The sequence below is a fragment of the Pristiophorus japonicus genome, chromosome 1, assembly GCF_044704955.1.
Source record: "Pristiophorus japonicus isolate sPriJap1 chromosome 1, sPriJap1.hap1, whole genome shotgun sequence".
Taxonomy (NCBI): Eukaryota; Metazoa; Chordata; class Chondrichthyes; family Pristiophoridae; genus Pristiophorus; species Pristiophorus japonicus.
Window position 1 is genome coordinate 9,384,950 of NC_091977.1, and position 15,005 is coordinate 9,399,954.

The 15,005-nt window shown below is 46.8% G+C and overlaps 1 protein-coding gene across 3 annotated transcripts in view; it reads right to left on the reverse strand.

Annotated features, from left to right (window-relative positions):
- The window catches only part of lifra (LIF receptor subunit alpha a), a 239,065-nt gene that overhangs the window by 108,555 nt on the left and 115,505 nt on the right, over nucleotides 1-15,005 (reverse strand). Inside the window, exon 1 of one of the 3 annotated variants that reach the window (XM_070877341.1) lies at nucleotides 1,844-1,974. The exons of 1 other annotated variant lie outside the window; for it this stretch is intronic. The gene's annotated coding sequence lies outside the window, so the exon portion shown is untranslated. Of the gene's footprint in view, nucleotides 1-1,307; nucleotides 1,672-1,843; nucleotides 1,975-15,005 lie in introns of those variants that run through there. One more of the 3 variants, XM_070877356.1, reaches the window with a different exon arrangement.

The window sequence follows — 15,005 nt, forward strand, 5'->3', positions numbered from 1 at the left end:
ATCTTTAATAATGAATTCCAGCATTTTCCCCACCACCGATGTCAGGCTAACTGGTCTATAATTTCCTCTTTTCTCTCTCCCTCCTTTTTTAAAAAGTGGGGTTACATTAACTACCCTCCAATCCATAGGAACTGAACCAGAGTCCATGAAATGTTGGAAAATGACCACCAATGCATCTACTATTTCTAGGGCCACTTCCTTAAGCACTCTGGGATGCAGACGATCAGGCCCTGGGGATTTATCGGCCTTCAGTCCCTTCAATTTCCCCAACACCATTTCCTGACTAATAAGGAGTTCCCTCAGTTCCCCCTTCTCGCTAGACCCTCGGTCTCCTAGTATTTTCGGGAGGTTATTCGTGTCATCCTTGCTGAAGGCAGAACCAAAGTATTTGTTCAATTGGTCTGCCATTTCCTTGTTCCCCATTATGAATTCACCTGATTCTGACTGCAACAGACCTACATTAGTCTTCACTAATCTTTTTCTCTTCACATATCTATAGAAGTTTTTGCACTCAGTTTTTATGTTCCCTGCAAGCTTACTCTCATACTCTATTTTCCCCTTCCTAATTAAACCCTTAGTTCTCCTCTGCTGAATTCTAAATTTGTCCCGGTCCTCAGGTTTGCTGCTTTTTCTGGCCAATTTATATGCCTCTTCCTTGGATTTAACACTTTCCCTAATTTCCCTCGTTAGCCACGGAGGGGGAAATTTCGGCCCGTAAAAATCTAACTACTTATGTTTTATATATATATATATATATTTAATATTGGTTTAAATTTTATCCCGAGATCTAATTAATTACTGATTATTTATATCATAGAATATCATACAATAGTACAGCACAGGAGGCCATTCGGCCCATCGAGTCTGCGCCGGCTTTTTCGTAGGGGAATCCAGTTAGTCCCAGTCCCCCCGCTCTTTCCTCATATTCCTGCTATTTGTTTTGCTTCAAGTATTTTTCCAATTCCCTTCCGAATGCGACTTGAATCTGTTTTCACCACCCTAGTGCATTCCAAATCCTAACCATTCGTTGCGTAACAAAAGGTTTTCCCCAGGTTCCCTCTGGCTCCTTTGCCAATCATATCATATTGATAAGCAATATATTTACTGTTGCCCCTTGGTTTAAATTACTGAGCAGCTCCTTCCTACCCTCTGCACCGAATTCCCATTCTTACCAAAGTCCCATCGCCACTCTTGTACATAGTTGGGAGTATCTGCTAAACAAATGCTTGGCTTTCTAAGAACACTGCCGGTCACAAAGCGCTTTAAAATAATATATCACAAGCAGTAATTTTCTTATTTAAATTCACCCGTTTGTGTCCCGCACTGGAGAGCGTCCCACTGTTCCTTCCAACTCCAATACAAGCGACAAACCATTAACACGAAGCGCAACACTGCAATATAAAGACTGAGCAGTGTACAGTCACTTTAAATGAATTCCGCGATAGGAAAAGGACAACATGACTCCACCATGTTTCAAAACAAAAAATAAATGGTAACAGATTAGGGTTTTTTTTGGCACAACTGCTCTGGTCGCCAAGCTTGCTACATCTGCCCCACATTCCAAGGCACGTAATGTCCTGCACTTGTGTCACGGCACATGACAAGATTACACTCCCGAATGCCTCTCACTTGGAAAGCAAACGCTGCTACGAGTTGCGCAGAAAATGAGAAAAGCCACAACAGAGATTGTGGTGACTGCTCATCCGGCACGACAACCATTGCGAGACTTGCGGTTCGTGTAACGGCATGTGTGGACAAGACACCTCGGTAATCCAGTCACCCTCCAGATCAGACTTGCTGAGATCCAGGCAGCGTCAACACCGAGATTTCCTGGAGTACAAACCTTCATTCCCTTGGATTCCAGTTGCCAGGGTTCAAGAAGCAATTCTTAAGATTGGTCATTACGATTTAAACGGAGCAGAGCTACTTGTTTTTTCCCCTCCCTCCTTGTGTTGCGGAGAGGTTATTAATCTACTCAATCGGAAGACAGCAAATTAATAGACAGGATTTTAAATCACCCTTCCCCCCAGCTCCCGCTCCGCCCCTAAGTATGAGCAGATGAGAACTGGCCGTAAATTGCAAAAATTAATTAAATTCAGTTGAACCAAATCCAACATAACTTTTTTCAAAAAAACTGCAGCTCTACAGTCTCAAATGCTCGGAAAGTCTCGGGGGGTGGGGAGCGGAGAGAGCATCCAACAGCAGTGAAGGGAGAGTTAACATTTAAAATGTGCTTTATTATTGGAAGCAACCGAAAACATATTTTAAATATTTAAACATGAGCTAAATCAATAATTCATTTGATTCCATAGAAAATGTTGAGAGCTTTCTTTTGAAGTGTTGCATTTAATATTCTGCTCAACAATTACAAGGATTTACAGTTGTGCTACTCCAACAGGCAGTGGAAACCAGGTTGGGGGCAGTTATTTTGGAACAGATTCATACAGCGCAGGAGGCCATTCGGCCCATTGTGCCTGTATCGGCTCTTTGAAAGAGCTATCCGAATAGTCCCACTCCCCCCTGCTCTTTTCCCATAGCCCTGTAAGTATTCCCTTTTCAAATATTTTTTCAATTCCCTTTAAAAAGTAACTATTGAATCTGCTCCCACCGCTCTTTCAGGCAGCACGTTCCAGAACACAACTCGCTACTTTAAAACATTATCCTCATCCCCCCCGCCCCCCCTCTCTGGTTCATTGAGTCTACAGCACAGAAACAATCCATTCGGCCCAACTTGTCTATGCCAGTGTTTCAGCTCCACACGAGCCTCCTCCCACTTCTTTTCATGTAACTCTATCGCATATCCTTCTATTCCTTTCCCCATCACACTAAATCTCAAGAGCTACAGATAAATCTCTGTTTCACCTCCTTTTCCACTGTCCACGGGCCCCAACACTCCTTCCAAGTGAAGCAGCGATTTACTTGTTGAACAAACTGGATGCGGGGAAGATGTTTCCCCTGGCTGGGAAGTCTAGAACAAGAGGTCACAGTCTCAGGATACGGGGTAGGAAATTTAGGACCGAGATGAGGAGAAATGTTTTCACTCAGAGGGTGGTGAACCTGTGGAATTCTCTACCACAGAAGGCTGTGAAGGCCAAGTCACTGAATATATTTAAGAGGGAGTTAGATATAATTCTAGACACAAAGGACATCAAGGGATATGGGGAGAAAGCAGGAATATGGTGTTGAGATGGAGGATCAGCCATGATCATACTGAATGGCAGTGCAGACTCGAAGGGCCGAATGGCCTACTACTGCTCCTATTTTCTATGTTTCTATGTACTTGCTATTGAGGGAGTGCAGCGAAGGTTCATAGGAACATAAGAATTAGGAACAGGAGTAGGCCATCTAGCCCCTCGAGCCTGCTCCGCCATTCAATAAGATCATGGCTGATCTGGCCGTGGACTCAGCTCCACTTACCCGCCCTCTCCCCATAACCCTTAATTCCCTTATTGGTTAAAAATCTATCTATCTGTGACTTGAATACATTCAATGAGCTAGCCTCAACTGCTTCCTTGGGCAGAGAATTCCACAGATTCACAACTCTCTGGGAGAAGAAATTCCTTCTCAACTCGGTTTTAAATTGACTCCCCCATATTTGGAGGGTGTGCCCCCTAGTTCTAGTCTCCCTGACCAGTGGAAACAACCTTTCTGCCTCTATCTTGTCTATCCCTTTCATGATTTTAAATGTTTCTATACGATCACCCCTCATCCTCTGAACTCCGAGTAAAGACCCAGTCTACTCAATCTATCATCATAAGGTAACCCCCTCATCTCTGGAATCAGCCTAGTGAATCGTCTCTGTACCCCTTCCAAAGCCAGTATATCCTTCCTTAAGTAAGGTGACCAAAACTGCACGCAGTACTCCAGGTGCGGTCTTACCAATACCCTATATAGTTGCAGCAGGACCTCCCTGCTTCTGTACTCCATTCCTCTCGCAATGAAGGCCAACATTCCATTCGCCTTCCTGATTACCTGCTGCACCTGCAAACTAACTTTTTGGGATTCATGCACAAGGACCCCCAGGTTCCTCTGCACCTCAGCATGTTGTAATTTCTCCCCATTCAAATAATATTCCCTTTTACTGTTTTTTTTCCCCCAAGGTGGATGACCTCACACTTTCCGACATTGTATTCCATCTGCCAAATGTGAGCCCATTCGCTTAACCTATCCAAATCTCTTTGCAGCCTCTCTTTCTCCTCTACACAACCTGCTTTCCCACTAATCTTAGTGTTCACCAGACTGATTCCCAGGATGGCAGGACTGACATATGAGGAGAGACTGGATCAACTGGGCCTTTATACATTGGCGTTTAGAAGGATGAGAGGGGATCTCATAAAAATATATAAGATTCTGACGGGACAGGACAGGTTAGAATGCGGGTAGAATGTTCCCGATGTTGGGGAAGTCCAGAACCAGGGGACACAGTCTTAGGATAAGGGGTAGGCCATTTAGGATTGAGATGAGGAGAAACTTCTTCACTCAGAGTTGTTAACCTGTGGAATTCCCTGCCACAGAGAGTTGTTGACGCCAGTTCATTGGATATATTCAAGAGGGAGTTAGATATGGCTCTTACGGCTAAGGGGATCAAGGGGTATGGAGAGAAAGCAGGAAAGAGGTACTGAGGGAATGATCAGTCATGATCTTATTGAATGGTGGTGCAGGCTCGAAGGGCTGAATAGCCTACTCCTGCACTTATTTTCTATGTTTCTATGTACAGTACTTGCGATTTAGTATACTGTATTTTCTGCTCACGATGCAGTCTCCTCTACATTGAGGAGACCAAACGCAGATTGGGTGACCGCTTTGCGGAACACCTCCATTCAGTCCGTAACCGTGACCCTGAGCTTCCGGTCGCCTGCCACTTTAATTCTCCGCTCCACTCCCACTCTAACCTCTGTCAGCTGTAGCACAGTGGGTAGCACTCACGCTTCGGAGTCCAAAGGTTGTGGGTTCAAGTCCCACTGCAGGGTACTTGAGCACAAAAATCTAGCTGACACTCCCTCATCATCATCATAGGCAGTCCCTCAAAATCAATGCTTCCACTCAAAGTGAGTTGTCAGGTGACTGTACAGTCCAATACGGGAATTATAGTCTCTGTCACAGGTGGGAGTGGTCATGAAAGGCGCTATATAAATGCAAGTCTTTTCTTTCATGTGCTTAACTAGCTTCTCCTTAAATGTATCCGTTATCCTGGCCTGCCAATCATGGGTTGGCAAGGGCGCCGCTGGGACCCCAACTATTTACAATCTATATTAACGACTTGGAGGAAGGGACCGAGTGTAACGTAGCCAAGTTTGCTGACGATATAAATATGGGAGGAAAAGCAATGTGTGAGGAGAACACAAAAAATCTGCAAAAGGACATAGACAGATTAAGTGAGTGGGCAAAAATTTGGCAGATGGAGTATAATGTTGGAAAGTGTGAGGTCATGCATTTTGCAGAAAAAAAATCAAAGAGCAAGTTATTATTTAAATGGAGAAATATTACAAAGTGCTTCAGTACAGCGGAACAGGGGGGTACTTGCGCATGAAACACAATAGGTTAGTAAACCTGTAAATACCATGTCTAACCACCAGAGGGCTTATCTCTTGGAGTCCCAACGGATCCCACAATCCCTTGGGAGCACCTGTATATAAGGAGGCCTCACAGGCTAGAGAGGCACTCTAAGATCTGTAACAAAGGACTATGGCCACACCTTACTTTGAGCTTGCAGCATCTAGTCTGACTCGTTATTCAAGACATAACAACTGGCGACGAGATACAGATAATTAACCCCACCGCAACAATGCAGAGAACTGTGCGCATCCTGGAGAAATTTTCGGAGGGAGATGATTGGGAAAACTTCGTGGAGAGACTTGGCCAATACTTCGTGGCCAACGAGCTGGAAGGAAAAGCGAACGCTGCCAAATGAAGGGCGTTCTTCCTCACCGTTTGCAGGGCACCAACGTATGGCCTCATGAGAAACCAGCTCGCTCCAGCGAAACCCACAGAAAAGTCGTACGATGAATTGTGCACACTGGCCCGGGAGCATCTAAACCCGAAGGAAAGCATTCTGATGGCGCGGTATCGGTTCTATATGTACAAGAGATTTGAAGGCCAGGAAGTGGCGAGCTACGTCGCCGAGCTAACGCACCTTGCAGGACAGTGCGAATTTGAAGGACACTTGGAGCACATGCTCAGGGACTTCTTTTTACTGGGCATTGACCATGAAGTAATACTTCACAAACGTTTGACTGTAGAGACCCCAACCTTGAGTAAAGCCATAGCGACAGCCCAGACGTTTATCGCCACCAGTGACAATACCAAACAAATTTCTCAGCAAACTAGTGCTGCTGCAAGTATTATGAACAAAGTAATGTTGTTTTCGAATCGAAATGTACATGGCAGGATTTGCATGCCTGCAGCTGCACGTCCGCAGATGACTCAGAGTCCACCATCAAGGGTGGGGAACACAAGGCCATTAACACCTTGCTGGTGCTGCGGGGGTGATCATCGTTTCCACTCATGCCGCATCAAAGGATATCTTTGCAACGGCTGTGGAACAATGGGACACCTCCAACGCATGTGCAGGCGAGCTGCAAATCCTGCCAATCCTGCAAACCACCATGTTGCACAGGAGGACAGATCCACAGTGGATCATGACGAACCAGAGCCTCAGACCAAGGAGGCAGAAGTATATGGGGTGCACACATTTACCACAAAGTGTCCCCCAATAATGCTGAAGGTTGAATTAAATGGATCCTGGTGTCCATGGAGCTGGACACGGGCGCAAGCCAGTCCATAATGAGCAAAAAGACTTCCGATAAATTGTGGTGCAGCAAGGCTTCAAGGCCAGTCCTGACTCCCATTCGCACTAAACTGAGAAAGTACACAAAGGAACTGATTGCAGTGCTACCGCAAAGGTCTCCAGCGATGGAACGGTGCACGAGTTACCACTCTGGATGGTACTGGGCAATGGCCCCACGCTGTTCGGCAGGAGCTGGCTGGGAAAGATTCGCTCGAGGGGAGGGCAGCAGCAGCCAAGTTCATAGCACTGTGGCTGGCTCTGCTGCACAGGAGGGCAGGAAAAAGAGTGGGAGAGTGATAGTGATAGGGGATTTAATTGTAAGGAGAATAGATAGGCGTTTCTGCGGCCGCAACCGAAACTCCAGGATGGTATGTTGCCTCCCTGGTGCAAGGGTCAAGGGTGTCTCGGAGCGGGTGCAGGACAGTCTCAAAAGGGAAGGTGAACAGCCAGTTGTTGTGGTGCACGTTGGTACCAACCATATAGGTAAAAAAGGGGATGAGGTCCTTCGAAACGAATTTAAGGAGCTAGGAGCTCAATTAAAACGTAGGACCTCAAAAGTAGTAATCTCGGGATTGCTACCAGTGCCACGTGCTAGTCAGAGTAGAAATCGCAGCATAGCTCAGATGAATACGTGGCTTGAGCAGTGGTGCAGCAGGGAGGGATTCAAATTCCTGGGTCATTAGAACCGGCTCTGGGGGAGGTGGGACCAGTACAAACCGGACGGTCTGCACCTGGGCAGGACCGGAACCAATGTCCTAGGGGGAGTGTTTGCTAGTGCTGTTGGGGAGGAGTTAAACTAATATGGTAGGGGGATGGGAACCAATGCAGGGAGATAGAGGGAAACAAAATGGAGACAGAAGCAAAAGACAGAAAGGAGATGAGTAAAAGTGGAGGGCAGAGAAACCCAAGGCAAAAAACAAAAAGGGTCACTGTACAGCAAAATTCTAAAGAGTCAAAGTGTAATAAAAAGGCAAGCATGAAAGCTCGGTGCCTCAATGTGAGCAGTATTCGGAACCCAGGAGAGGGCTCTGAGCTAGTTAGAGAGGGTGAGAGCTCAGATGAACAGGACCCCAAGAAAGAATGCAAAAGGCAGGAAGCAACAGAGCAGAGTAGCACTGGGGTATGTGTAAACCACAAGGTGATAGCAAGGGACAATATGTATGAATATAAAGGGGCTGCAGGAGAGGTCAAAACTAAAAATCATGGTTTAAAAACTAGTATTAAAACACTCTACCTAAACGCACGCAGCATTCGAAATAAAGTAAATGAGTTGACGGCACAAATCATTACAAATGGGTATGATTTGGTGGCCATGACAGAAACCGGGTTGCAGGGTGGCCAAGACTGGGAATTAAACATACAGGGGTATCTGACAATTCAGAAAGATAGACAAAAGGGAAAAGAGGTGGGGTAAGCTCTGTTAATAAAGGATGATATCAGGGCAGTTGTGAGAGACGATATTGGCTCTAATGAACAAAATGTTGAATCATTTGGGTGGAGATTAGAGATAGTAAGGGGAAAAAGTCACTGGTGGACATAGTTCATAGGCCCCCAAATAATTACTTCACGGTGGGGCGGACAATAAGCAAGGGAATAATGGAGGCATGTGAAAAAGCAACGGCAGTAATCATGGGAGATTTTAACCTACATATCGATTGGTCAAATCAAATCGCACGGGGTAACCTGGAGGAGGAATTCATAGAATGTATACGGGATTGTTTCTTAGAACAGTATGTTACAGAACCTACAAGGGAGCAAGCTATCTTAGATCTGGTCCTGTGTAATGAGACAGGAATAATAAACGATCTCCTAGTAAAAGATCCTCTCGGAATGAGTGATCACAGTATGGTTGAATTTGTAATACAGATTGAGGGTGAGGAAGTAGTGTCTCAAACGAGCGTACTATGCTTAAACAAAGGGGACTACAGTGGGATGAGGGCAGACTTGGCTAAAGTAGACTGGAAACACAGACTAAACGGTGGCACAATTGAGGAACAGTGCAGGACTTTTAAGGAGCTCTTTCATAGTGCGCAACAAAAATATATTCCAGTGAAAAAGAAGAGCGGTAAGAGAAGGGATAACCAGTCGTGGATAACCAAGGAAATAAAGGAGAGTATCAAATTAAAAACCAATGCGTATAAGGTGGCCAAGGTTAGTGGGAAACTAGAAGATTGGGAACATTTTAAACAACAGCAAAGAATGACTAAGAAAGCAATAAAGAAAGGAAAGACAGATTACGAAAGTAAACTTGCGCAAAACATAAAAACAGATAGTAAAAGCTTTTACTGATATATAAAACAGAAAAGAGTGACTAAAGTAAATGTTGGTCCCTTAGAAGATGAGAAGGGAGATTTAATAATGGGAAATGTGGAAATGGCTGAGACCTTAAACAATTATTTTGCTTCGGTCTTCACAGTGGAAAATACAAAAACCATGCCAGAATTTGCTGGTCACGGGAATGTGACAGTGATTATCTCAAGGTCATCCCTGATCATTTGGGGGGTAGTGCTGGACAGGCTAATGGGACTCAAGATAGACAAGTCCCCTGGTCCTGATGAAATGCATCCCAGGGTATTAAAAGAGATGGCGGAAGTTAAAGCAGATACATTCGTTATAATCTACCAAAATTCTCTGGACTCTGGGAAGGTACCAGCGGATTGGAAAGCAGCTAATGTAACGCCTCTGTTTAAAAAAGGGAGCAGACAAAAGGCAGGTAACTATAGGCCAGTTAGTTTAACAGCTTCAAGCATTTTTCCCACTACAGATATCATTAAGGAAGAAATAGCGGGACATCTAGATAGGAATAGTGCAATCAAGCAGACGCAACATGGATTCATGAAGGGGAAATCATGTTTAACTAATTTACTGGAATTCTTTGAGGATATGACGAGCATGGTGGATAGAGGTGTACCGGATGTGGTGTATTTAGATTTCCAAAAGGCATTCGATAAGGTGCCACACAAAAGGTTACTGCAGAAGATAAAGGTACGCGGAGTCAGAGGAAATGTATTAGCATGGATCGAGAATTGGCTGGCTAACAGAAAGCAGAGAGTCGGGATAAATGGGTCCTTTTCGGGTTGGAAATCGGTGGTTGGTGGTGTGCCACAGGGATCGGTGCTGGGACCACAACTGTTTACAATATGCATAGATGACCTGGAAGAGGGGACAGAGTATAGGATAACAAAATTTGCAGATGGCACAAAGATTAGTGGGAAAGCGGTTTGTGTAGAGGACACAGAGAGGCTGCAAAGAGATTTAGATAGGTTAAGCGAATGGGCTAAGGTTTGGCAGATGGAATACAATGTCGGAAAATGTGAGGTCATCCACCTTGGGAAAAAAAAACAGTAAAAGGGAATATTATTTGAATGGGGAGAAATTGCAACATGCTGCGGTGCAGAGGGATCTGGGGGTCCTTGTGCATGAATCCCAAAAAGTTAGTTTGCAGGTGCAGCAGGTAATCAGGAAGGCGAATGGAATGTTGGCCTTCATTGTGAGAGGGATGGAGTACAAAAGCAGGGAGGTCCTGCTGCAACTGTACAGGGTATTGGTGAGGCCGCACCTGGAGTACTGCGTGCAGTTTTGGTCACCTTACTAAAGGAAGGATATACTAGCTTTGGAGGGGGTACAGAGACGATTCACTAGGCTGATTCTGGAGATGAGCGGGTTACCTTATGATGATAGATTGAGTAGACTGGGTCTTTACTCGTTGGAGTTCAGAAGGATGAGGGGTGATCTTATAGAAAAATTTAAAATATTGAAAGGGATAGATAAAAGAGGCAGAGAGGTTGTTTCCACTGGTCGGGGAGAATAGAACTAGGGGGCACAGCCTCAAAATACGGGGGAGCCAATTTAAAACTGAGTTGAGAAGGAATTTCTTCTCCCAGAAGGTTGTGAATCTGTGCAATTCTCTGCCCAAGGAAGCAGTTGAGGCTAGCTCATTGAATATATTCAAATCACAGATAGATTTTTAACCAATAAGTGAATTAAGGGTTATGGGGAGCGGGCGGGTAAGTGGAGCTGAGTCCACGGCCAGATCAGCCATGATCTTGTTGAATGGCGGAGCAGGCTCAAGGGGCTAGATGGCCTACTCCTGTTCCTAATTCTTATGTTATGTTCTTATGTTCTAACTGGGACGACATCCGAGCGCTTTCGTCCGTTGACGACACCTCGTGCCCAGGTCCTAAGCAAGTTCCCCTTGCTGTTCAAACCAGGCATCAGGAAGTTCCAAGGAACAAAAGTGCAGATCCATGTGATTTCAGAGGCGCGATCCATCCATCACAAGGCGAGAGCGGTACCTTACATGATGAGAGAGAGGGTGGAGATTGAGCTGGACAGGCTGCAACGAGAGGGCATCATTTCGCAGATCGGTCCAGTCCTCAAGGAATCTGTGGTGATTACAAAGTAACTATCAATCGTTTCTCACTGCAGGATCAATACCCGCTACCAGAGGCAGACGACCTACTTGTGACGCTGGTAGGAGGGAAAACTTTCACGAAGCTGGACTTGACCTCGAGCAGGAGCTGGAGGAATCATCAAAAGGCCTCACCTGCATCAACACGCACAAAGGTCTCTTTATTTACAACAGATGCCCGTTTGGGATTCAATCGGCCGTGGCGATATTCCAGAGGAACATGGAAAGCTTGCTGAAGTCGGTCCCACGCACCTTGGTCTTCCAGGACGACATCTTGGTTACAGGTCGGGAAACCGTCGAGCACCTGCAGAACCTGGAGGAGGTTCTTAGTCGGCTTAATCGTGTGGGGTTGAGGCTTAAACGCTCGAAGTGTGATTTCCTGGCGCCTGAAGTGGAGTTCCTGGGGAGAAGAATTACGGTGGACGGCATCAGGCCCACCGATTCGAAGACAGAGGCAATCAAGAACACACTGAGACCACAGAACGTGACAGAGCTGCGGTCGTTTCTCGGATCCCGAACTATTTTGCTAACTTCTTACTGGGTCTTAGCACATTGTTAGAACCCCTGCACTCTTTACTGCATAAGGGAGATGAATGGGTATGGGGTAAAAGCCAAGAAAATGCCTTTGAGAAAGCTAGGAAGCTGTTATGTTCAAACAAATTGCTTGTGTTGTACAATCTGTAAAGTCCTGTCCCCTCAGTACAGATTCACACGAGGCATGTAGTGAAGTCAAGGTCACTCTGGACCTGCACCTTCATTTCACAGCTCTGGAATGCTGCACTTGCCTGAGACCTGTCCTTATATACCTGTCTCTTGCAAGTGCACCCCTGGTGGTAAGGAATGCTAGTGGTTACAGGTCATATCTTATTACAGTCATGTGTAGCATGTTAGGATACAGTTATATATAATAATGTAAGATACATGACATCACCCTCCTCCAAGGTCTCATTGTCTTTATAGGTTCAGTCTTTCAGGTGGTCTACGCTCTCGCGTGGAGCGTCTGAGTTGTGGTTCAGTTGTTTGCTGCCTTGGTGTCTGTTTTTCTTTGGGTGTGGTTGCTGGTATCTCGCCTGGGCTGTCTGTTTCGATTGGTGTGATTGTTGTTGACTCGCCTGGGCTGTCTGTTGGGATTGCCCTTTCCTCAGGTTGTTCCCTCTGTCTGTCCACCAGGTGTGATGCGAGTTCCACATTGTCGTCTGCCTTTGGTTCCGCAGTGTTGTTGGTAAGTCTGCTTTTGACTTGGTCTACATGCCTCCGGCAGGTTTTGCCATTGTCCATTTGTACTACCAGTAGCCTGTTTCCTTCCTTGCCCGTTATTGTCCCTGCAAGCCATTTGGGACCCCTGCCATAGTTTACTACAAACACTTTGTCCCCGATCTCATTCCATCTCCCCCTCGAATTTCTGTCATGGTACTCAGTCAGCTTACGGCGCTTTGCCTCAACGATTTCGTGCATGTCTGGGAGGATTAATGAGAGCCTTGTTTTTAAAGTCCTTTTCGTCAACAGTTGCGCGGGGGGGATCCCAGTCAGTGAGTGCGGACGAGATCCGTATGCCAGTAGCAGTCGCGACAGGCGACCCTGCAGCGTGGGACCTTGGATTTTAAGCATGCCTTGTTTAATGATTTGCACTGCTCTCTCCGCCTGGCCGTTGGAGGCCGGCTTGAACGGTGCCGTCTTGACGTGATTTATGCCGTGGTCAATTATAAAATCTTGGAATTCTGCGCTGGTGAAGCACGGACCATTGTCACTGACCAATATGTCAGGGATTCCGTGCGTTGCAAACATGGTTGCGAGGCTCTCCACAGTGGTGGAGGTTGTGCTCGAGTTTAAAATGGTGCATTCGATCCACTTTGAAAATGCATCCACAACTACGAGGAACATTTTGCCCATGAATGGGCCCGCATAGTCTACGTGCACCTGCGACCACGGTTTGGTAGGCCAGGGCCAGGGGCTCAGGGGAGCCTCCCTGGGGGCATTGCTGAGTTGGGCACAAATGGTGCACCTTCGGACGCAGAGCTCCAAGTCCGCATCAATACCAAGCCACCAGACGTGGGATCTGGCTGTGACCTTCATGAGAACGATCCCCGGGTGCTCGCGGTGGAGCTCCCGGACAAATGCCTCTCTGCCTCGCAGAGGCATGACTACTCGGCTGCCCCACATCAGGCAGTCTGCTTGGAGTGATAGCTCATGCATGCGCCTGTGAAAGGGTTTTAATTCCTTGAGGCAGGCATCGCGAGCCTCTGCCCAGTCACCGGTTAGGACACTTATTTTTACTGAGGATAACAGGGGGTCCGCCTTTTTCTGGGTTTCGTTAATACTGCTATCCAGGCTCTGATTTGGCGAGCCGTCATGGGCGAACCTGTGGACTCAAAGGCATTGATTGCCATGACTATCTCGCAGTCCTGTTCGTCAGACCCTTCCATGGTCGCCAGAGGTAGCCAGTTGTCTGTGCCTGGTCTGTGCCTTATGGTATAGTCGTAGGACACCAGCATGAGTGCCCACCGTTGAATTCGCGCCGAGGCGTTGGCGTTTATTGCCTTGCTCTCGGATAGGAGGGACGTGAGGGGCCTGTGGTCGGTTTCTAACGCGAACTTGGCCCCGAAAAGGTATTGGTGCATCTTTTTGACACCGTACACACACGCGAGCACCTCCTTCTCTACCATTCCGTACCCGCGCTCCGCCCGCGAAAGTGACCTGGAGGTATAAGCTGTGGGTTGTAATATGCCCGCACTATTGACATGTTGTAAAACGCACCCGACCCGATTTCAGCAGGCTGTTTGCAGGAACTGTGAATATACAGGGCATTTGGCCCGCATGTGCAAAAAGCATGGCGCTGCCGAGGACTGGTATGATTTCTTTGGTATAGGTCCTTAGTTTGGTGTCGACCTTTGTGAGTTTTGGTCTGTCTCTTTTATGCGGCCACAGTTGTTCAAATTGTTGAGCGCCCATGAGAGACTGACTCGCTCCCGTATCCAGCTCCATGTTGACAGGTATCCCGTTGAGTAGGACTCTCATCATTATAGGAGGCGTCCTGTTGTAGGAGCAGCAGCCATTGATCGTGTTGACCCGCTGTACATCGGTGTCCGGGTACTGTCCCCACCGTCTTCTGGTCCGCTTTCCGACCCATCCGATTCGTATACCAGCCGAGCTGCCGTTTTTTTGCACATGCGGGCCAAATGCCCTGTTTATTCACAGTTCCTGCAAACAGCCTGCTGAAATCGACATCCCCTTGACGAGTGCCCACCCCAACACCTCCAGCACAGACTGCTTTCATTGTTCCCAAAGAATGAGCTGCGTCTGGCTGATCTCTCTTGAGCTTCTCTCAGTTTGTAGTTGATTGCTCGCATTGTGGGTTGATGAGGTGTGAACGGCCGTTCCTGTGGCCCTTGATGGCTTCTGACGCCACTGCCTTCTGTCGAGAGCCTGTTCTCCCGGTTTTGTCTGTGTGTGGGGGTAGCAGCTTGTCTAATGCTGTGAACTTCTTGTTCCATTATTTCGTTAGTTGTCGTACCTTTGTAAATCAACCTCGTTTCTTCTTCCCTTACCAAGAATGTCTGCAACCAGTGCTGCTGCCTCTAAGGTCAGGTTCTTGGTCTCTATGAGCTATCGGAATATGCCTGCGTGGCCTATTCCTTCAATGAAAAAGTCTCTCAGCATTTCTCTCCTCAGTTTATCGGAGAACTCACATAAACTAGCCAACTCCGAATTTCTGCCACGAAGTCGGGTATGCTCTGGCCCACACAGCGTCTGTGGTTGTAGAACCCGTGTCTGGCTATGTGTAGGCTGCTCGCTGGCTTCAGGTGGTCT